Source organism: Anas acuta, chromosome 6 (assembly GCF_963932015.1).
Source record: "Anas acuta chromosome 6, bAnaAcu1.1, whole genome shotgun sequence".
Lineage (NCBI taxonomy): Eukaryota > Metazoa > Chordata > Aves > Anseriformes > Anatidae > Anas > Anas acuta.
The window spans coordinates 29652679-29675011 of NC_088984.1; the positions used below are offsets into that span (position 1 = coordinate 29652679).

The 22333-nt window shown below is 44.7% G+C and overlaps 1 protein-coding gene across 9 annotated transcripts in view; it reads right to left on the reverse strand.

Moving 5' to 3' along the window:
* TRPM8 (transient receptor potential cation channel subfamily M member 8) overlaps positions 1–22333 on the reverse strand; it is a 96524-nt gene that overhangs the window by 68968 nt on the left and 5223 nt on the right. For 3 of the 9 annotated variants that reach the window (XM_068686191.1, XM_068686185.1, XM_068686187.1), the window contains exon 1: positions 17813–18240. The exons of 3 other annotated variants lie outside the window; for them this stretch is intronic. The gene's annotated coding sequence lies outside the window, so the exon portion shown is untranslated. Of the gene's footprint in view, positions 1–15246; positions 15306–17812; positions 18241–22333 lie in introns of those variants that run through there. 3 more of the 9 variants (XM_068686192.1, XM_068686193.1, XM_068686189.1) reach the window with 2 other exon arrangements.

The window sequence follows — 22333 nt, forward strand, 5'->3', positions numbered from 1 at the left end:
GTATCAACAGAGCAAAGTAGAGCTCGCTTCAGTTTGATTTCTTTAGACATAATCAAATCAGTTCTTGAACTACAGAGAAAGCCATACAGTCCCCTCTTCTGACAGGCTGCATCCTTCTCTGCACCACGGACTGAATCTAGGCACAGTTAAATCATGTTAGAGTGAAAGCAGCCACAAAGCCATCCTCCTCCCGTGAACAGCATCACCATTTAATGTGTGCATCGCAGCCCTGAGAGCAGCTTTGTCTATGGATGGCAACATGCTTCCTTCACTGTCCTGTCTTTAACAAGCATACAGGAGTCGTGCACATTTGAAGCAAAGACTGCACAGCACCCACCCCTGGGAAGAAGATGAAAGCACAACCAGCACGTGACAGACACCATCCACGTCACCTCGCACATTGCTGGGAGAGTGCTGGGACACCGCAGAAGCCAGCGCAGCCCAGGAATGTGTGAAGCAAGCAGTTCTGCTTTCCCTTTCCTTCCCACGCTGCAGAAAAGGCACTGGGACCTCCAGAACCTGAACATTTCCCTGTAACAAAAGGTGACAAGATCAGGTAATTCACTGCCCACGTAATTACACGGACCCCCCAAAGGGAAATTATATTTTCAGCCAATGCACTCAGTCACTCAGCAGACACAACACCAAACATTCAGGCAGGTAATTAGGAATCAGTCTTTTAAATTACAGGGGAAACAATCCCCCTCCCCTGCCAAGCTAACAAGCTTCCTCAGCCGAACATGCCTGAAGTCTTATTTACGGCTCAAAAGCGCTGAGGACAGGTTTAGATAGCCCTCTTCAGGCTCTAAAGCATACTTGTTTTCACCATTAAGTGTCTGCATCTGCAAACAATTCCAGTGGAGAGCTTAGGAGCCTGCTGTTTTAAGCCTTTCACGTGTAGTCACACAGATGAATCAAAGAGTATTAGTGCCTTGGTTTAACGAAGCCCAGCTAAAAACCAGCTGACAACGCTGCTGTCAGAGCCATCCAGCTCATCACACTCAGCTCTGGAGGAAGAGATGCTATTTCTGTGGAATACAGGTACGTGTAACAGATAGGCTTGAGAGAGGACTAAGGAGAGACAAAAAGAGGATTGCAGCTTAAGGGAAGCTGTCACTCCAGCCCAGTACTTCCCACGAGAGACATTATATTTGCATGGATGATCTCATTTCTTCTTTAGAAAGGCTAAAAGAAGAGGCCTCCTGTTTTAACACATTCCAAGAGCAAATGCAGGTTGCAGAAGAGATGCTTTTAAGCCCAGGTTTCATGCCAGTTGCATGTCTGTACAGATAGAAATTTTGTCCGTGCTGTTCTTCTGTCCTCCCAGGGCAAAGCAAGGCACACTGCAAGGGCACCTCAAGAGGCCGTGCCCCTCCAGGTGCCTCTGCCCTTCGATTTGTCCTCATTTTCTTCCTTGCAAGTCATTGGCATCCTCCTATTCATGTGCTCAGTAGCATGAACTCAACCTGAAAGAGCCTACATCTACAGAGCACTTGCACTTCCCTGGGGTCACAGGCTTTCCTACACCATTTACCCACCAAAGCTAGGGCAGGACATTCCTGGCAGAGTATGGCCTCTCAATCAAAAAAGAAAAAAAAGGAGTTTTGGGCTCAGAGCTGATCTTTGTGAATGTGTTACAAGTTCAGAGCCTGCAGTAAATGAGCCCAGTACATCCTGGACAGATATTTGCTCACGTACCATCACACCCCAGTGGCAGGCTCTTCAGAAAGGCTGAATTCCTCATGCAGACCAGTCTGTGCTCGTTCTCACTTCCTTTCATGTAGTTGCCATTGTCTTTGCTTTCCTTCACTGAGCTGCTGATATTTTAGTCAATGCTTTGGATATACCGTGTCACACGTCTGCCTTCAGGAACAAGTAGTCATCACCTGTGCCAACATGCTTACTGCTCGGAGAAAGGACCTGCCAAAGCAGCGTTGCCAGAAGCCACTTCAGAAAGTTTGAGATATTTTCTTCTTCACTGAGATTGGTCTAATCTTTCTGGTCTGGAACAACAATTCCCACTGAGAAGGATGCTTACCTTCTAGATGCCAAATCTTGAATCGAGGCTAACTAGTCTTGAAACAGGATTAGACCTTTTGTGTCATCACCTGTACTGCTTCCAGTTCCTTGCACTGTAACGCTCCCAGACAGGCTTCCTTTGGATTTCCACAGAAGGCAGAGGATAGGACAAGCAATTACATTTTTCTTTGTAAATCTTCCTGGGAACACCAAACTAGAAAGCCACAATAAATCTGGATGAAAATACACTGATTTCTTCCTAATTCTCTATCTTATTCTTAGCATTTTGGAAGATGTGCTACAGACAGACAGATGTTTCATCAGCTGCCCACCACTGTGGCCAAGCAGCCCAGATTATCCAGTTGGGAGCAGGGTCTCCCTTCTCACACTTCATCAGGAAGGAACCATTCATGCTTCATTATTACATGATTCCTTTATGGTGTAGATTTCCAGCTATCCAGGATACACACTCCAAGGAAAGTGCTCAGAGGCACTGGCTGAGAGGACTTCCTTCATACACAGTCAAGAGTTTTTCCAGCTGCAAACGTACAGCTCTAAGTGAAGCACTCTACTAGGTTCTGGTGCTACTTGACTGCCTCTGTAGTTATGAACAGAAACATTCTACATCTCTCCTGTTTCAGCAAGTTTAAGCTTTCTGCTCTAACTACTAAACGTCTACACTCAAATGCTGGCAGTCACAGTGGGAATCATGCACAAATATAGAAAAGCAAGCCCACCATTTCAGCCACCAGCTGAAGAAGCAGCCCACATGAAAGTACAAGACCAAAAGGCAGAGAACCAGTAAGACAGAGGTGGGCTGTCACATTTTGCTACTCAAAACTAAAACGGATGGAACACATCAGTGCGCCAGCTCCCACAGGATGCCATTGACTTATACACATCTGCAAAGAAAAACTAAGACAATCCCTGACTTAATCTCTTCACCCAAAAAAAAGTTTGTGCTTAGCCACACTATTAGAGTGCACCAAAGCTAAGAAGTTTGATGGAAGTTGTCACAGGCAGTATGCTTTGGTTGAAACAAGGAGTTACTCAGTCTCTCCTCCTGTAGAAAAATACAGACAGTCCATTCCCATTTAGAGAAAAAAAGATCCACCTTAAATCACCAGAAGTGAATTAACTCAGAGGACGAGGTAGTTCCAGCTAAGCTATTGCCTGGGCTGAAGTGCAACAAACTCCATTGGTTATGATCAGTGCAGAGCAGAGGATTGCCAGTAAATGTTCAGCAGAGCTTCTCCCTCTTTTTTTTCCCCCCCTTCTTTTATGTTAAAGCCCTGTATTAGTCACACTGAGCACTACTGCATAGCTGCAGGATAAAGGATTACGTGTCTAACGTACACCACAGAAAAAAGGTTAGCAATTTTTTTTTTTAACAGCCAGATTAACATCTGCTTTTCATAGCCAAAAGCAGATTAAAATTTTCTTCCTCCCTCTGGTTTGGGCAGCAATAGTCAGAGCTCACTTTTTTTCCCCCAACCTCCTTCATATTACCCATTAGCACAGGAGAAAAATGCTCGCCTTCACCACCAGTATTTATAACTATTCAAGCCCATAAAAGATAAGGGAGTGGATTTATGGCTGCCTGGGTACAGAGGTTAAGTGATATAGTACTGAGCCCTACCCAAAACATGTGTCAGTCAGTTCTTAAAACGCTTCTTACTGCTGAACTCCAAATGAGAGCTGTGCCGGAGTTGTCAAAATCCTCCTAAGCCATTTGACCCTTAGGAGAAATCAGTCTGTAGGTTCAGCACAGGGAGAAAAAGTTGACCGAGTAAGGAATTTCAGACATGCTGCAGCCACAGAAGTACCTTCATCTGACCTGGTCCAGACACTGTTAAAAATGACATTGGGGGAAATATCAGATGCACATTTAAGTCTCCAAGCATCTCTGTGCAGGAAGATGCAAGCTAGGGAGACTGGGTTAGTCAGTGCCCTCATCTCTGCAACCCTGGGGCTCAAGCCCCTGCTCCCAGCCTGCTTTTTTTCTGCATTACATCAGATCAGTCACCAATCTCCTTATTTTCCATGTACTTTCGCAGAGTTTCCAGGCGGATCTGCTCCAGGCACAGAGGTGAGATAGCCAGCACATAGCAGCTCCCTCCTTCAACACAGGGCACTCCTACTGCAGGCTGTCATTTTAGCTGTTCAACCAGCTAGGCCTTCTCTTATGAGAAAAAGAAAATTCCCAGAGACCACAGAGTCACAAGTGGCTGAAAAAGCCCACAAACATGTGGCCAGGAATTAAAGTGAACAACCCAGATGAATTCAAGAGAATAAAAACAACAATCGAGTAACTACATCCCAGCAGGGAAAGCTCCGAGGTTAGTGCTGTTTGTGCTGCTGAACTGTAAGAACTCAGCTTTTCCTGCTGATCTGCTGATATTGATTTAAAATCCACTTACATCAATACGATTGAGACTACTGGGCAGACAGAGGTTTGACTGGTATTTGCAACTTGCATTTATTAAATAAAAATTCTCCTATCCATTTGTACTAAACAGCTTGTTCAAGCCACTCACACTGCCAGGTAAGCTACATTATGCTGGCTATTTTTAAAAAACAAATAAAGCCCAGTGCAGAGGCTCCTGCTGCTGGCCCTGCATCAAACCACTGGTCCAGGACCAGTCCAGCCCAGAGGTAAGGAACTGCACACTGTACAGGCTGAGCAAGGTGCAGCTCTCTTGCTGACAAACCCTATGCCACCAGCTCATAAATATAAAACAAACAAAAAAATCTACAGTGCATCACTTGTCTAGATATATAGCATAAAGATAATGCTTTTTCATTAAAGGATCTATTCTGAGCTCATCTTCTGTCTTCTCAGGTAAAGAAGAAAATATTTCCAGAAGACAAATTGAGCTGTATTAACCTCAAACTGCTTCAGATCACTGCTTTTCTGCAGGCATTTCTGTAGATGTCATCAACAAAGAATTACAGTTTAGATTTTTTGATCTCTGCAAGCCTGCAGAAAACCCTACTCAGTTGAGTTAGATTAATAATGCTTCCTGAGTAGATTTACATTAATTACTTTCCAAGACAAGGAGAAACAAACAACAGAACCACCACATTTTAGCATCAGATGTTTCTTTGAAACCAACTCACCTCCAGAGAGCAAATCCTTGCGAACATGGCAAGACCTAGTTCAATCAGCAGCTTCTGTTCTGAGCTCATAAAACAGAAGATATTTGGGAGCAAAATAAGCACCCAGAGTCTCCTTTAGAATTCCAGTGATTTCTGAATAACACTTGCAGACTCATTTTGGTGTCAGACCACTTTTAAATGCCTGGAGGGGAGCAAAAGGGGGATCAATAAGAAGCCTGGCTTCCTATTTCAAAGGTGTACAACTTCAAAACACACTGAAGGCTTATCAAATTTTGATTCAGCTGCACATGACCTATTTGGTGTATCATATTTTAGTATTTGGGACATGAAAGGAGAAGACTTCAGAGCTGATGGAGACATCCCTATCCAAAAACCTGGAGGGGTTTCTTCAGATGGTCAAAAAAAAGTTTTTCATGTATTTGTTTATATACTTAAAAAAAAAAGTGGCAATTACAGTAGAAGCAAGGCCAGGGAGTTCTCTCTGGCTGAACCTCCCAGAGGACGAGCTGATGGAAGGATGATCCTTAGCTGCAAAAGGAGCTCTGAGCCAAATCAATCCTGGATGCATTTCCTGGAAAAACAACCACAGAGCAAAAACTTCCGTAGCACAAAGCATCAGGAAAGGCAAAAGAAAACAAAAAACCTGAAGCAACTGCAGCAGCAAATCCACCTTCAGGTGGAGTTAGGCTTTGAAGTTTCACCTCCTTGCTGCAGGGATGTGGACAGAAACGTGTGAGGGAGCATTGCAGAGCACGTCAAGAAAAAAGGAGTCCCACAAAGAGACAGACAATCCATGTGCAAGCACAGACATGGAAGAGATGTTCCACACCGCAGTGAAACCCCTGCCTGCTCCAAAACCAGGGAGGACTTGTAGAAGTTCCCCACAGCCAACACCGCGGATAACATAGGTCTGGGACATCCACAAGAACTAGGCTACTCATGTTCTGGTTTTGCTCAACTCTCCACGGAGCCTTACCCTCCCTGATCATTTCACTCCAAGGCTACCACACTTATTTTCCAAGGGCTGGACTTTTAAGTTATGCCTACACAGACCATATTGGACCACCAGCTACTTTTTAAAAGGCTATTGCAGGAACTTGTAGACACTAAGAAAGCATCCAAGCCAGACAGGCAACTTTGCTACTGTGGAGATCAAACTGTGTTGCTTAGCACATGGGAGACTGCAGCTAAGAATAAGTTCACAAGGTCAGAAAGGTGCTCTGAGGTCTTAAATTCTACAGTTGCATACTTAATGGTATAAACTACAAAAAACAGAAATTGCAACTTGCATTTCTGCAAGAAGAGTAAAGCCAGGACTCCAGCTTCACTCCACCATTAACAAATATCTGCAAACCAGGTGAGGAATTTATGGAAACAACCTGTATGAGCGAGTTTCACAAAGCTTGGTATTTGTTTGGAGGGTGGGCAGGGGCGGGTTTGAATCATGAACAGCAGGATACAAGGATCAAAAAGAGCACAAAAGGGCAAATGTAAAGCCAACAGCTGTTTCTTTCCTGCTCCTCTCAGCTCTATTTTTGTTTCTATGGCAGATGATTGAGATCATACTATAAACAGAAGATTAAGGCTGCTAGCAAGGAGCAGCATAGGCTGGAGTCTCATTTAAAGACAGCTGACCAGAACGGTCAAGTCCCTGCAATCACAACAGCATTAGCAATCATGTCTGAAGGCATTGGGTTTCATAGCATAGTATTTACTACAGCAAGTATGTTGTGGGAGGGATGCTATTTATGCCAAGTCTTCAGCTTCTAAAGGGAACAGACAAATGATTATTTGGAAAATGCTATCTACCCCCCATCTTCCTACCACTTTCATCTCCCTCTGAAAATCCCCTTTTTCATCAACTCGAGCCCACCACTAGGACTTCTTGACTCCTCAGCTGAATGGATCATCTCATGTTAAATAGCTGTTGTTTTCCGACCCTCCTACACAAACTGACATAATCACAGCACAGAAAACAGCCATCAGGCGAGCCGTGACCGTCTGTCCCAGCACTGGCAAAACATCTCCTCTACAGAAACAGAGATGGCTGTGGAACAGAACTGCTTTTCAGATAGAAGCACATAAAACTACAGCTACAAGGAGTTCATGCCTGTGGGAGCTCAAAGTGCTCTTCACCTCAAAGGCATTGTTTTAAAAGTCACTTACAGTATCAAGTCATAATGAACTGGCCAGCACAGACCCTGGTTATGTGAATGAGCCTTCTTAGCAGGACTTCAGACCACCGGCTTAGCATTAGAGGTAAGAGATGAGTAAAATGTTGGATTTGATAAGAGGTTTAATTCACGTCTTAGGGTGGAGCCTCAGGTTTCCAGGCTTTTATTAATGAAGAGAAAAGAAAGAAATGTTTCCCATAGCTTCTGATCAAGGATACGAACAACATCCTTGCCTGCCCATATGCTGCTGTTAATACAAGCTGAAGAGATGTACTGGGTTTACATGGCAAGGTTTTGGTAGCAGGGGGCTGCAGCAGAGACTGGGGGCTGCCCCCACACCAGTCCCAGCTGGCTTCAAACCAGAGCTGCTGCTGGCCAAAGCTGAGCCCACTAGCAACCCTGCTGTCACCTCCAGAATAACATTTTTAAAAGAGTAAAAAGCACTGTGCAGCAGCTCCCGTGACAGGGAGAAAAGTGCGAGGGAAAGAATTCTGCAGACACAAGGTCATTGGAGGAGGAGGAGGAGAAGGTGCTCTCGGCATGGATCCATGCAGCCCACGGAGATGGATCAGAGCAGATATCCATGCTGCAGCCCACAGGGGATCCCACACCAGAGCATGATGGCAGCTGGTGAGTGGTCTCCCTGTCCTTACCTTGACCCACAAGCTTTTCCATCTTATTTTCTCCCCCTGTCCTGCTGAGGAGAGGGATTGTGTGAGCAGTTGGTGGCTCCTGGCAGGCAGCCACGGTTAACGCACCACAGGTGAAAACAGCTTTCTAGCCAGAAATGGAAAAGGCAAATATTTTTACATGATGAACAGCTTGACAGAAAGCTGCTCTCCCCGGGGAAGAAGGATTGCTACAGGATTTTAAGGACTGACGTACTTTTACGGATTACCTTAAAAATAAGACATGTACCAGGAGCAATTGCTGCTCTGGGGTTTTGTTCTGGACTCTGCTTAGGAGAGGAGCAGTGACACTGCATGCATATTGAGTACAGCAGTCACAACAGGTAGCTGGCAGATCAGTGATGTGGGGATTGCTCCTACATCTGCCAGAGGCTACCTGCTCTTGTCTCAAAGGCGAGCACATCGCAGAGGGGAATGGTCTGTCTAACCACACGAAAGCAGCTAGTCCTCAGCTGTGCTACTTGGCTGCACTGGCAGCTCAGCATCCTACAGGGCTTGGGTCACCTCCACCATGAAACCTCTGCAAGAGGCGCTGGCTTCGCAGGGTGTGGGGATGCTCTGTGCCAAGGACAAGCTGTGCATGTGTGTCCTGGGGCAGAATCCCAGAGATAAAGAAACACAAGTCTCAAAAAAAAAAAAAAAGGACTAAAACAAAAGTTTAACATTAATGAATCAAACTTTGATGTCTCATTGCCAATGGAAGATGAAATCACACTACAGGGGAGATGCAAACCGAAACATAGCTGGCCTTAAAGTGTGAGAGGCAGGAAAAGAGCAACCATACTGCCAAGGATCCTTTCTATATTCTGCCCTGCTCCAAACAAGCACACAGCTGTTTGCAGCCACCAGGACAACGAGCATCTGACCTGCATGTCATTATCTGCCCTGTCCCTGAGCTATAACTAAAAAACAATGAAAACAGCAGGACAATTGCATGAAGGCTTTTAACGAATGATACTAGCTCCATGTTTGCAGAAAAGTTAGTTGTGCAACTGCCTGACCAAGTTTCACCAAAGCCACTGCCCTTGCTGTGCAGCATGGCAAAGCAATTGCACATGTTTGTCCTCCTCTCAGCCAGTTTCTGTCTGCATGGCAGTGAACCAAAGCCTGCATGCAAACATTTAAATTCAGGATAAAGAGTCATTTGCCTACATGGTTCAATCACATTTCATTTCATCAGGTTTGGCTCTGTGCAAAACAGAAACAAATGAGGTTGTTTTGGCCAGTCACTTCAGTTTAGCTGAATTCAAGAATATATGGCAGGAGTAACATTTCCGTATTAGCACAAACACAAAACTGAAGCTTTATTTTTCCCCCGTACAAGTTTCATTCACTCAAGATATGACACAAATCCTGCAGGATGGAAGTAAGGCAGTACAGACCTTAATTGCAGGAAGTTTGCTGCTCATGAAGCCTTTCCCAGACATCTTATAACCAGTCGTCATATAGTACTTGCTGCAAAATGTCTTGCCAAGGGGGTGCCTCTCCTTGTGACTTATTTCATCAGAAATGGATCTCTGGGACTCAGAGAGGACAGGACAGCAAGAGCCAGCAGTCCTGTTTCAATGGTTAGCATTTAGATACAGACTGCAGGTTTTAGTCATCTCTTTGACTTGCTGGACCACTGCATTGTGAAGCACCTCCACAGAAATGCAAACCCTATTATGAACTAGGGGTTTCATGTTTCCTGTTTTCTGCAATACCTTTCCTTCTGTGTTGCACTGAATAAAACTCATCCCACTCTCTGAAAAATCTCTGAAGGGCTTTGTTGGTCCTGCACTGCCAGACTGCTTATTTCTTCTCCCAGGTGCAGAGACACAGGCCTTCAGCACGGAGCTGTACTAACATGTGAGCAAACAGGAGATGAGAATGCGTAACTGCAGAAGCTCAAATAAGTGAGGATCGCATCTGGCTCCATATCCATACCAAAAGGACGGTGACATACTGACAAGGAGATGTTGAAAAAGAACATACACAAAAAAAGGTAATCCATTCAACAGAAACATAGTAAAATAGGGCAGATGTGCAATATATGTTCAGACCAGGGAAGTCACATAATAGGTTACAAATACTCATCATAGAAAGAGGAAAAAAATGAAAAAAAGAAAAGAAAAACTCCTTTAAATCCTGAACCAAAGCTAGCAACACAAACACTACATTTAAAGTTTCTGATGCCACATGTATTCATTATAGTAAAGGATTCAAGGGCTTTTCTGTTGCCCCTCTGGGGTCACAGCCTATTTATGAAAGTAATCCACACAAAGGCAATCTCCAGAGTTGCTTCATCCTTTTAGGCTAGATTTAATTTTTTGAAGTGCCCTGGTGAAGCTACCATGTAAGCCTAACAGAAGGAAGGGATTACATGGAGAGCTGCTGCTCCTGTGTGCACAAGTGGAGCACTAACGCATTTAATTCAACCTCCACCATCGCTGCAGTGGGATTACTGACAAGTCCTTCTTTTAGCAAAGACACACCAAGCACCTTGAAGCATACACCGGTACCAGAATACCTCTGCCAGAAGTTCTTCAACCTGCTTATTAGCACGCTTGACTTGTTTAGGCACCAGCGAAATGTTATTTTGCAAGCATGACGACAATCATTAGATACCTCAGCAGCCAGCGTAATTTCCAGAAAATTAACAAGCTGATGATTATTACAGACCTTAAACACAGGAGAATTAAAACATCGGATGACTGTGAAAGACTACCGTCATTAAAGGGATTAGCAATTCTGTGTGAAGAACATATACAGCACTTTCTAATTTAATGTAATACACTTACATCCCATAAATCACTGCCTCACAATAAGGCATGCACACTATAAATATAACAGTGTAATTACATGGCAATTACCATACAACAGGGAAGGGGAAACCCACTACGCCATCCGACACAGCTCCTTTGAAATGGACAGAGCATACATCAAAAATAGAATTAAGCAGAAGGTGAGTTGTTTCCTGATGGTAATTACATGACTTGGTGTATTTGCAAGTAGGTCATTTCTAAAGCAGCAGCCTAGTTCAAGGGAAACTGAACTCAACCAGAATTCCGATGTCTCTGTAAATCTCACTGCACAGTGTTTGTGCCCGTGGAAGCCCAATTTGTCATGGACTTACCTCCCAGTTTATTTGGTTAAAGAGCTTTAATGCCAGGAAGTAGGTTTGCTCCTTGGTAAGCTTTTGGGCAGCTGCCTAGTTTTTGTTTTAAACTAACACAGACTTCAGTCAAAAGCAGGACTCACAGTTTTTGCACCTGAAGCAAAAATTTGCAAAGGTGAGCTGCAGCTGGTTACCCTTCTATACATCTTGAAGAGCTCTGCCAAATGAAATGCAAACCACAGACAAGAGTAGCTGCAACTACCACATCTAAGCCACCAGCTGCTAAAAGAGGAGAGGACATAGGAGAGGGTACACAGTGCTCCTGGCTACTCAGAAGTCCCTGGAGCCAAAGCCAGGTTTACACACACAGCTCAAGCTGTGAAGGACTCACCTGAGGACACAAAACTGGCCTGGGAACCACAGCTGAGCTCTCCCACACTGGCATCTGACATGCTGAAGAACTTAAGGACTCCATTTATGACAACTCATTTAAACGACTCAGGCTCGAAGCACCAAGCTGTGGGTGGGGGAACACAGCAATGAACTTAATTTCTCACTGTTGTCTTCCCAAGAAGCCATTACGTGTGATGAGCCGTGCTTTCCTGGAAGTGGCTGAGATCTGCCTGCTGATGGGAAGGAGTGAATAAATTCCTTGTTTTGCTTTGCTTGTGTGTGCAGCTTTTGCTTTACCTAATAAACTGTCCTTACCTCAACCCACGAGCTTTCTCACTTTCCTTTCCCAGTTCTCTCCGCCATCCCACTGTGGGGGAGCAAGGCGCTGCGTGGTGCTGAGCTGCCTGCCAGGTTAAACCACAGCAGCAGCCTGTCCCTGTTTGCTTTTTACAGCATCACAGAAATACAATGCCACAAGAGATCAAAAACACCTGATCTCAACACACCTGATCCAGTGACTCCTGAATCCTCATCAGACAAGCTGAATTATTTCGTTTCCCACTTGGTACCCCATCCTAGGAAGGCCATTCTATTGTCTTAAAATCAAATTTCCACATTTATTTCAGGTCCTTGCAACTTGAAGGCTCACTTTGAATTCTCACCTGGGATCCACAACATTTTGCATGCCATTTAGGCCACAGAGACTGGTGCATGCTAAGTAAGAAAAGGGCTGAAAGGTCAGAGTGCAGATTTCAGCAAAGAACACAACCTTTTCTGAACAAAAAGCCCAGATAAAACCCAAAATCTGATTATGCAGATTACTCTCCCACGTCACATTCTGATACTCTTATGGTGCATGAAGGTTTCTAACATGCCTTTCAGAGAGCAGGGCTTTCACAGCTCGCTCAAGGAGAGCTAGGAAGGAAAAGAGTAGATTTATTCTGTAATTCCAAAAGCCACCACAACCACAGCAGGAATCTGGGAGGGCATGGCATTCTGCCACAAGACAAAGCAGAAAGAAAACTGTGCTGCTTTTAAACCAGCCACACCAAAATTAAGCCTACAATTTCACTATGCTGAAAGCAGCTCTTAGAGCTTAGTTACTGTACTCCTAGAGACCTACACTACCCAGGCTCCAAAATCAAGGGAGTAGCATGTGTTGGCTCATTGTGTCTACTACCCACCCAAACAGATAAATCATGAGAAACAGCAAGTTTTTTTTTTCCTGAAAATACACGTACAACCTGTTGTCCAAAAGGGAAAAACAAAGCTCCCATGGCCTGCTAGTAGCAGCTGAAAAGCTCATGCGCTTCTTCCAAAAGGACAAGAAGCTCAGTGGTTCCATGAGCACTGCCTATTTTTTAAAGCCTATTGTTTTTGACTTCTCAACACTAACCTCCTCTTTCTTCACTCCTCAGTAAACATCAGCAGGACAGGAACAGGCAGGTTTAGCCTCTTCCCATTAACACCTTAACTGTACTCACCTGACAGAACAAACTCAATCAGAGGCATGCGGAATTCAGAAAAATTTCCCTAAAGAAAAGTTTTTTTATTTTCTCACAGTGAGTCACTGGTCTGTTACTATTGCCAAAGGAAAGGAAGGGTAAGCAGAGCACTGTGGTTACCCAAGACTACCAAAACAGTCATGGGTTTGGTAACCACTGCTGGATACAGCTGAACTGGAGGGGCTGTGCTCTTGTCTGCTCAGCAGCATGGCAAGAAAATGGCCCCAAGGAAATGACCACCCCTCAACCCAACCCTGCTACTTGCCTTGCACATCTCAGATTAAAACCATCATCTTTGTGTTAAGATGCTGGCTGGGGCACTGGGCCCCCTGCACCTCGAGTACTGTGCTCAGTTTTGGGCCCCTCACTACAAGAAGGACATCGAGGGGCTTGAGTGGGTCCAAAGAAGGGCGACGAAGCTGGTGAGGGGCCTGGAGAACAAGTCCTACGAGGAGCGGCTGAAGGAGCTGGGCTTGTTCAGCCTGGAGAAGAGGAGGCTCAGGGGCGACCTTATTGTTCCTTATAAGTACCTCAAAGGAGGCTGTAGCGAGGTGGGGGTTGGCCTGTTCTCCCATGTGCCTGGTGACAGGACGAGGGGGAACGGGCTAAAGTTGCGCCAGGGGAGTTTTAGGTTAGATGTTAGGAAGAATTTCTTTACTGAAAGGGTTGTTAGGCACTGGAACAGGCTGCCCAGGGAGGTGGTGGAGTCACCATCCCTGGAAGTCTTCAAAAGACGTTTAGATGTAGAGCTTAGGGATATGGTTTAGTGGGGACTGTTAGTGTTAGGTTAGAGGTTGGACTCCATGATCTTGAGGTCCCTTCCAACCTAGAAATTCTGAGATTCTGTGAAGTACCTACATCACCACGAAAGAGAAGCTGAGCAAGGCACTTGTGTGCTCTGCCTTCCCCCAGTTCCCAGGGGGGCAGTACTGAAAGGTAAGCACGAGCTGTTAGCAACTGCAGGGGACCAGTTACACACAGAGCAGCAGCACTTTAGATAAAATGGGGTTGCAGACTGGCTGTGGCATTACCCTAGAAGGTATAAGCAAGATTGTCCCCCAATTTTATTTACTTTTGTACAAACTTTCAACTCCCTGAGACTTCCAGACAAAAAGCTGCAGTCAAGTCACTTGCAGCAGTTCAAAGTGGATAGGGCTATTTTTACTCCGTGTATTTAAGAGCTGGTTCTGATTTATTTACCTCGAGCTGCCTAAAATCTGCAGAGTTGAACCCGAATCTGTTAGACTTGGCTAACAGCCACACTTCTCTAAGGAAGCCTGTAGTGCTATCAGAAGTAAATGCCACCTACTCGTCTCCAGGTTTCTGCTAAATTTGGTTAAGAAAAAAAAACACGTAAGAAAGAAGAAATGGTTGCATCTTCCTGTTACTTTCATACTCTGCAAGACCATAATACTTGACAATGCACTAATACTGCACTAAGGGTTCAGGAAAGTAATGCCAGTGACAGCTTAAGAGCACAGTTACACAAAAGTGAGAAATATCACAAAGTAGGAGTACTGTGCCTCGCGTGCCTCGTATTGTTCTTTGCTTCCTGCATTACACTGAAGAGATTGTAGGGTTTCTTCCCATTTCACACCCCTTTTTGTTAAAGGAACTTATTTTACCTGGAATTCAGCATTGATTGCACTCACTTCCTCCTTGTCCCCCTTACCCTTTTCCTTTGATTGATATTCCAGAAAGAAAAAGGAATCTAATCCCTGCCTTTTCACTGTATTCAGTCTTTAAACTCCTTGGTCCTCCCCTCTATTCAGCCCTTGCTCCTCAGAGCTCACCCACACAGAGATTCAAGCATCTCTCTCTTTGCTTCTGCTTTCTCATCTTCCCATGCTGCAGGCTGCTATTGCTAACTCCACCTCTCTTCTCACTCTCTCCTCTTTAGATTCACTTCAAGGCCAAATTCTCTTCCTTGCTGCTGGGCTGACACAGCTGGTAGTGTAGAAAAAGCAGGGGGAGGGTAGCAGAGCAGGGAGCTTTTATTCAGCAGCACTTCCTTAAGCAAGCAGCTGCTTTGAAGCTCTGGGGTCCAATTTCAACTGCTGAAGTTGCTAGCAGTAAAAAAACAGCTACATATAACACTGCTTTCAACTGCAGTTTTGAGATAGCGGGCTCTACCTTTACAGCTCTTTGTCTGAAACACGATCAGAAGTTGTAAATACACAAAAGCGCTTGCAAGGACGCATATTAGAAGGAGTAATTCAAGTTGCAGTCCTCAGCCCACAAGACCTCACCTTACCCTGCTCACTCCATGGCATGCACAAGGTTGCTACCTGCTCGCCTGCACACAGGTCTGCAGAAGAGAGAGAAGCACAACAGAAATCACTGCAGTGTTCAGCAGGGCACATATGCCCTCCTAAGGGCTAACGTGGTGTGATTTAAGCTTCAGTCCTCCACCTGAGGGGGATTTACACTTAACCTCCCTGCAGACTTGGACATCAGCCTCCCAGCTGGTTTGGCACTATGCTAATCAGATCAATATATTATTGGGTTTACAGTCCATAATCTTGGCACAAATGTGCTGGTCATGGAGGCAGTGCTGTAGTAACATGGTTCTCTGGTACTGTCACAAATATTGCAGGTCATTAGATGTTTTATCATGCTTTTTGTCTGTGTTTTCCAGGGCCACCTGGTAGTGACCAAAGGGAGAGCTAACAGGCAAGCTGAAAACCATGAACTCAGCTGTCAGTGGAGGACTTGAAAGGCTTCATCAGAAGCCACAAATTTCACAAGGAAGTACAAGATTTGTCACTGCACAACGATGTCAACACACATTGTGAAGTAGAAATTAAAGCCTTGAGGGATGCCAATTTACAACAGTGCTGCGGAGACCATGGGCTAAGTTGATGAGAGAACAGATCAGGAATGGAGAGCCTTGTCAGGCAGGAAAGCAAAGTTGCTGTTCCCTGCATAAAAAAAACGTGGATGGTCATCCCTTGATCTCGTATCCTGCAGCGGTTTTGTTTGGGTAACTTGGAGATGCAATGCAGAAGGCTGGCTAGTTTGCAGTGCTAGGCTCAGACACGAGGAAGGTGAATCCCACGGGCCTTCTGCCTTTAATTCACAGGATCAGCACAACACCTCTGCTCAGTACCACACAAGCAGATGACTGTTATTAGCAAAGACAAGAGCTCTGCTTTACACTACAAAAGCATTACTCACCCGCACTGCTACATCTCCCTGAAGCACGACCACGTTCATTACCCAGCGTATGTTTAACATTAGCAGGAGCTGCCAGTACTCAGCCTCTTCATAAGACGTTTCAGCATCGCCTCCCAAGAGCACAGGATTATCCATAGGGTTGAGTTAGCAAAGCTAAGAGCTAATGAAGACAAACTGCAGTTTTCTACTTTTTTTTTTTTTTTACCCTCACAGATATAATTTTGGTGGGAAAAACAGAGCTAACAACACCCCCAGGGTTTGTGTTTTTTTTTTTTTTTTCTTTTCAAATCTACCTTCTGCTTGTCTAAGGCTTGTGAGATCTCAGGTCCTGCAGGTATGTGTGCGATTAGTCATCTCGGAGCAATACCAGCCAGAGGCTTACCTTCACATACAGCTTCTGTAGGGAGCCCTGGCAAGAAGAAGAGTGAGGAGGATTGCATTACAGAAAATGGGCTGTGTTAAATGAATGTCCTTCACTTGGATGTATTATTCAGCAAGGACCAAGTTAAGCCTTTATACAGAGGCCTCAAATTCAAAGTCATACTAGTTAAGCTCAAATATTCTACAGCTAAAACTGTACCCTTAGCATCATGACATTGCTATTTTGCTGGAAAAGGATAGAAAGATGGCTTTTTTTTTTCCTCCACATTGCAAAGAAGTAGCCAGTCTTAAAGCCCTGATACTTTGCTGGGGCTAGAAATAGGAAAGTCATCTTGCCTTCCGTTCTGTCCCAGTTTCCGCAAGGAGCTTTGAAGATTTGTTCAATGCAATAATGAACATGAACACAGTCCATCCTTACTCCTTGGCAGTTACATTAAAACACTGCATTGCTTGATTAGGTTAACAATTGAATTTCAATATCTACATAAACCCTAAAATAAGTCAATTACGTAGAAGTTTTTTTTTTTTTTTAACCAGGCTTGAGCGAAATGTTCTCTAATCTATAAACGCTACTGAAGTTAAGAGCTCATCACTCTTTCCCTCTGAAAAACAAGGTCTTGTAACCCCTCAAAGAGAAAAGATGATGCATTATGAGAACATGTTAGATGACTGCACTGCCAATCAGTTGGGTTTCTATCCGGTTATATCACAAGCTATGTTAAAAAAAAAAAGGTTGTACAAGCTATTTACACACAAGGGTAATGACAAGACAGGCAGCAATAACTCAGAAACCAAACAGAGTGGCCCAGACTCAGTATGAGGAAATTACTTGTTTTCTTAAGTAGTTTTTAAAGGTATATTTCACCTCTTGCAAGTGCCTTTTCCCTCGCTGTGAAATACTCCCTGCTGTTCAGAAGCTGAAGCTGCACTTGCACAGCTTGCATGTGTCTCGCTCAGACCTTTCAGGGTATTTCACACATAGCAAGATTTTGCCTCTTCCATAAAACACACACCTAGAAGCTTTGAAATTACAGGTGAAAACATAAGTTAGAGACACACCTGCAATTTCACTTAGAAAACAACCTTACAACAAGGAAAGCAATAACCACAAATTAAGTCAATGATTAACTTAAGCCAAAGACAAAGGAGTGTTGTTTGCCAGTGGAGCATCTTCCACACAAGAACTGCAAGGCCAATGCTGATCCACCCTCATTAAGCAAGTAGAAGTCACACAAATGAGGCTGAAGCCCCTCTCACCTTCATTTCCAAAGTATCCATACAGCAAAGCTACAAGCCCTCGGCAGCCATTCAACCTAGGGGCAGAGATGGCAAGTCCACTGCAGTATCTACACCCAACTCTCTGCCTTTGCACACCAGTTCAATAGCTGAGACTTGCTTTCACCCTCTGCACGGAGGGTGCCTTTGGGCAGTGCCACACTCTCAGCACGCAAGCAGGAGGTGGCAAGGCTGCACAGTCAGGGGAGGAGGACATCACGGCTCCTGGTCCCATGGCTGAGTTCCTCTGATTCAAATGCTGCAGGAGGTGTGGTGCCTCTCCCAGGAGTAAATTCCTGGCCAAAATATATCACAGGCTTCAATGACACAGGAGCTAGAGCAGTCACATCCATGTTTCAGGTGCAGGAACTCCTAACCCACTCCTCTCTTTTTACCCCTCCTACAGCAGCCTGCGGCCTTTCAGCCTCATTTATAGCCTCCATGATAAATGTAATGCACCTGGGGGCAAAGCCCGAATCATCACAGCTGCCTTAACCCAAATTTCTGCAACTGAAGGATCTTTCCAGTAGCAAAAATGGCCCCTGTGGACAGTCTGTCTCTAGTAGGGAAGTAACGGGAGATAAGGAGAGCTTAACAATCATTGTGCCCATCACGACTATTGCAAAGAGACCTAGGGTAACCCTGGGCTGGTGATTTCACCTGAGCCTCCTGTCTCTGAGCTTTGTGAAAACAACAAAGCTCAGTGCCCAGCTCCCAGATTTCATCATTTAAAAAAAAAAAAAAAAAAAAAAAAAAAAGATTATTTTGCCTTTCAGGTCTAACATGATATTCATACAACTTCCCAGCTTAACTTCCTTGACAGCTTGGTTTCCAAGAGGAGTAGATGAAGAGGCCTCCTTGGGATTACACGGAGCTATGGTAGTAACTTCTCTTTACTAAATTTCCAATGAGCAGCCCTACTGCAAGTTTCTTTTTATAGCTGTTCAAATTAAACTTGTATGACCTATCTCTTCTGCAGTCAGCATCAGTGTTATCTCTGCAGAGAAATACAATGGAGAACAACAACATTCTCTTTTCTGCAGCCAAATAATTTTTAATCACATTAGACATAGGAACCCTATTGGTAATCTTTCCTCTGGGCCCTCCCAGTTCTTAGAGCAGAGGCTTACAGAGAATTCAATTAATATTCCCCCAAAGGATATCACATTCAATCACAGTAAGTGACAAAAACCATGCTCAGATGGAAAAAAAAAATAAAAATCCCAGCCCTAAACTTCCAGTAGGAAGCTTTTGTCCCGGCAGGCTGAATACCATTAGTCTCATGCAGTAGGGAACGGCTTTGGGTCTTTGCCTGGTTGACAAAAAAGCTGTTTTCACAAGCCTTTGTTGTTGCTGAGGGTTTTTCCCTCTAGGATGACTTCCATCTTAATCCAGGGAAACCCAAAGGAGTTCCCAGGGTCAAACCTTCAGAAGATCAGTGCTGGCTCTGTTGCACTGACTCAGTTTCCACCCTCTGCACAGCGACAGCTGAAGACCACGGAAATCCTGTGTACCACCACCTCCACCGCTCAGGCTGCCAGAGCCCTGCCTGCGCAGAACAAGAGTGGATTAAATGCCAACCCTTTCTGAAGGGCACCTAAACACGTTCTCAAGGGAAAGCAGTGTTCAGACTCAGGCTCCTTCCAGTCAGAAGGAGCTCTTGAAGAAGCTCTTGTCATTTGCTCCACCACAAGCAAATGACAAGAGCTGGTCATGCAGACCTTGAACAAAAGTGGCACTAGGTCACTCCTGCAAAGGAGGGTGCCCAGCTTGAGCAGATGAGTGTTCAAAGAGATGGATGACACAGTGAGGGCAGAAATTAAACTGCCCTTAGCCGAGTATTCAGGTTGCACAGGCACAGCGTCAGGGAAGTTCCAGCAGCCGAAGCTGGTGGTTGCTTTGAAATCTCATCTGAAAGAAGAAACAGCCAAGCATTGACTACTTCGAGGAACAAACATTACTATGCAATGGGCTGGGGACACAACACTATTCCAGCCATCAGGATCTGTGCTCTCCAGTTGCTGCAGCCTCCAAAGCTCCAGCAGCTCTTTGACCCTGCACTGACACGGCGCATTTTGCACCGATTGCAGAAATGTCACTCTTCAGGGCTGACCTTTACTGAAGAATTTGCAACCTACCTTCATCCCTCACTCCCCACACACATTGAAAAACAACCCAGAGAGCAAATCTGCAGCTCTTGACAGATTTGCTCTCCACGTTACGCAGCCTAAATCATAAAGAGCAGTCTTATCTGTTTGTTTCCATTAGGGCAGAAGCCGTTCTGCAACTCCAAGGACTGTGGCTTTAATAACATATATTTAGAATAAGTTTCCCACATATCCTGTCACAGCAAGCTAAAATATGCAGGCGCTGGGTAGAAACACAGCTTCCTAAACCACTCCACGCTGCTGTCAGCAGCTTGGATGCTGCACAAACATACCGGCAGCAGCTGCTGAGTCACAGCAGCAGCGTCTCCCTGCTGCACAAGATTATCCAGGGTTTGAGAAATACGGATTTCAGAACAGAAACCACTGCCATTACCGACAGCTAGCAGTGAAACAGAACACAGCATTGAGGGGAAGAAGAATTTAAAACAAAGCTAAACTGTTGGCTGTGTTGGGTAACTTTTCTACTCTTACCAGCTTGTGACAGTGGCAGATGGCCCGGCCTGTAAATTAGCGACTACCAGATGGGCCCACTAAGTAGCTTACTGCAGCAAATTGATTTGGTCGTGGATTTGGTATTAAAATGTCCTTCGCTGTCTGGGTACCATTTGGCCATGGAGCTGCAGCTTCCAGTTGACTGTGATGAAAGCCCAAAGCCCAAGCATTCAAACAGGGCAGTGACTTCTGCGACACGTGGGGATGACAGGGGCAGCCCCCATTCACACGTCCAACAGGCATCTAGTGGATTTGTGGCTCTGACTGCCAGAGCCAGCAATAGGTAAGCAGAGAGAACAGATGAGGGGAATTAATTCTGGCTACAGATACAAAAACACTTTCCACTGAGCAGCTGGAGAAGGACACAGTGACCTAGGGAAATATCCATCTGGTTGACACAGCTCCTTGAGGACTCACCATTGTGGCTGCAAATGTCAATAGGGAAGGAGTTGCAGCTTATCTGCTGCTTCAGTGGCATCCCTCTGCTGCTCTCCTTCTTCCCTCATTCTTCCTTCTTCCACCCATTTTGGCCCCAGCTCTTCTGCAGGAGCTGCTTATTGCACTTGCAGAAATAAAACCCTTTCTTGTATACCTTGACCTTTGATGTGGAAAGGGCCCTGTGGCAATGCAATACATGCTACCTTGTTATCCAGGGTGAGGCTTGGCCTCTGAAAGGCCAAGGCACCTTTAGAACCAGAATTTCAGTATCTCAAAGATGATGGAATTACCAGAAAGAAAAAAAAAAAAAAAGTAAACATTTTCCTCCATGTCATGACAGAGGCTGAGAGCCACATTTCCTAGCGTGGTTGTTGTCCTGCCAGACTTCTGCTCAGGTTAGAGGAAATTGTCTCAGCAGTTGAGAGCTGGAAGCTGGAGACTGACATTTATTGAAGTGAAATACTCCACATTCCTTACATTTCTTCATAAAACCACAAGCATTTTCATCTTCCTAGAGCTTCCTTGTCATGTCCTGGTGTGATATCCTTTAATCCTCAAACCCAAAGCCTTTCCATACATTTTAGCTTGTGTCAAAGTCTGGGAAATCATGACATAATACTCCCAAGTGACATGCCATGACTGCAAAGGTAATCAAGTCACCAAAGATGACTGGCAAAGAGAAATGACTCAAGATTTCTGTAAGAGCCCTGTCACACGATGTTTTTTTTATATATTTCCAATATGTAGATAGCTGGCAAAGCAAACCAAACAGCCCTCTGTCTAAAGGCTGGGTAGTTAAATCATTTGTCAGTCTGGAAGCTCAGATTTCCTTATTTTACATTGATGACAACCACCAAACGGGCAATGGAGGTTTTACCCACCATATGAGTTGTTCCATCTCCCCTTCTCCTCCAGAAAATCCTTTTGAGACACAAAGACTGTCACATACCAGGAAGTACAATGACCTTTTCAAGTTGTAGCTAACTTTTAGAGCCATTAACTCTTGACCAGGATTTAAAAAAGAGAACAATTTCTCCCCTTCTTTCAAAAGAACTGCAAGTTAGAACTCCTACTATGAGCATCCATCCATACTATTGCTCCTAAATATTATTAAACCTACCAAAACATCCTCACAAACAAACTCCAGTCCTTAATCCAACACTTAGTGATCCAAACCTAATCCTTATAACACATGGAAAGAGCACCAAAGGCTGACCATCCCAGTCTAGGAGAAGATATTTGTTGTCTGAGTACCTTTGGACGAAAGAAGGCATTCAGCACTAGGCCAGGCAGCATCTAAAATCACTGTTGTTCTATAAATCTTTACTGCTAAATCTTGTGTTTTCCTCCTGCAAGTGAGGTAACGAGGTCATTTCTGAAAAGTTTTTATGAGGGGAATGCGGGG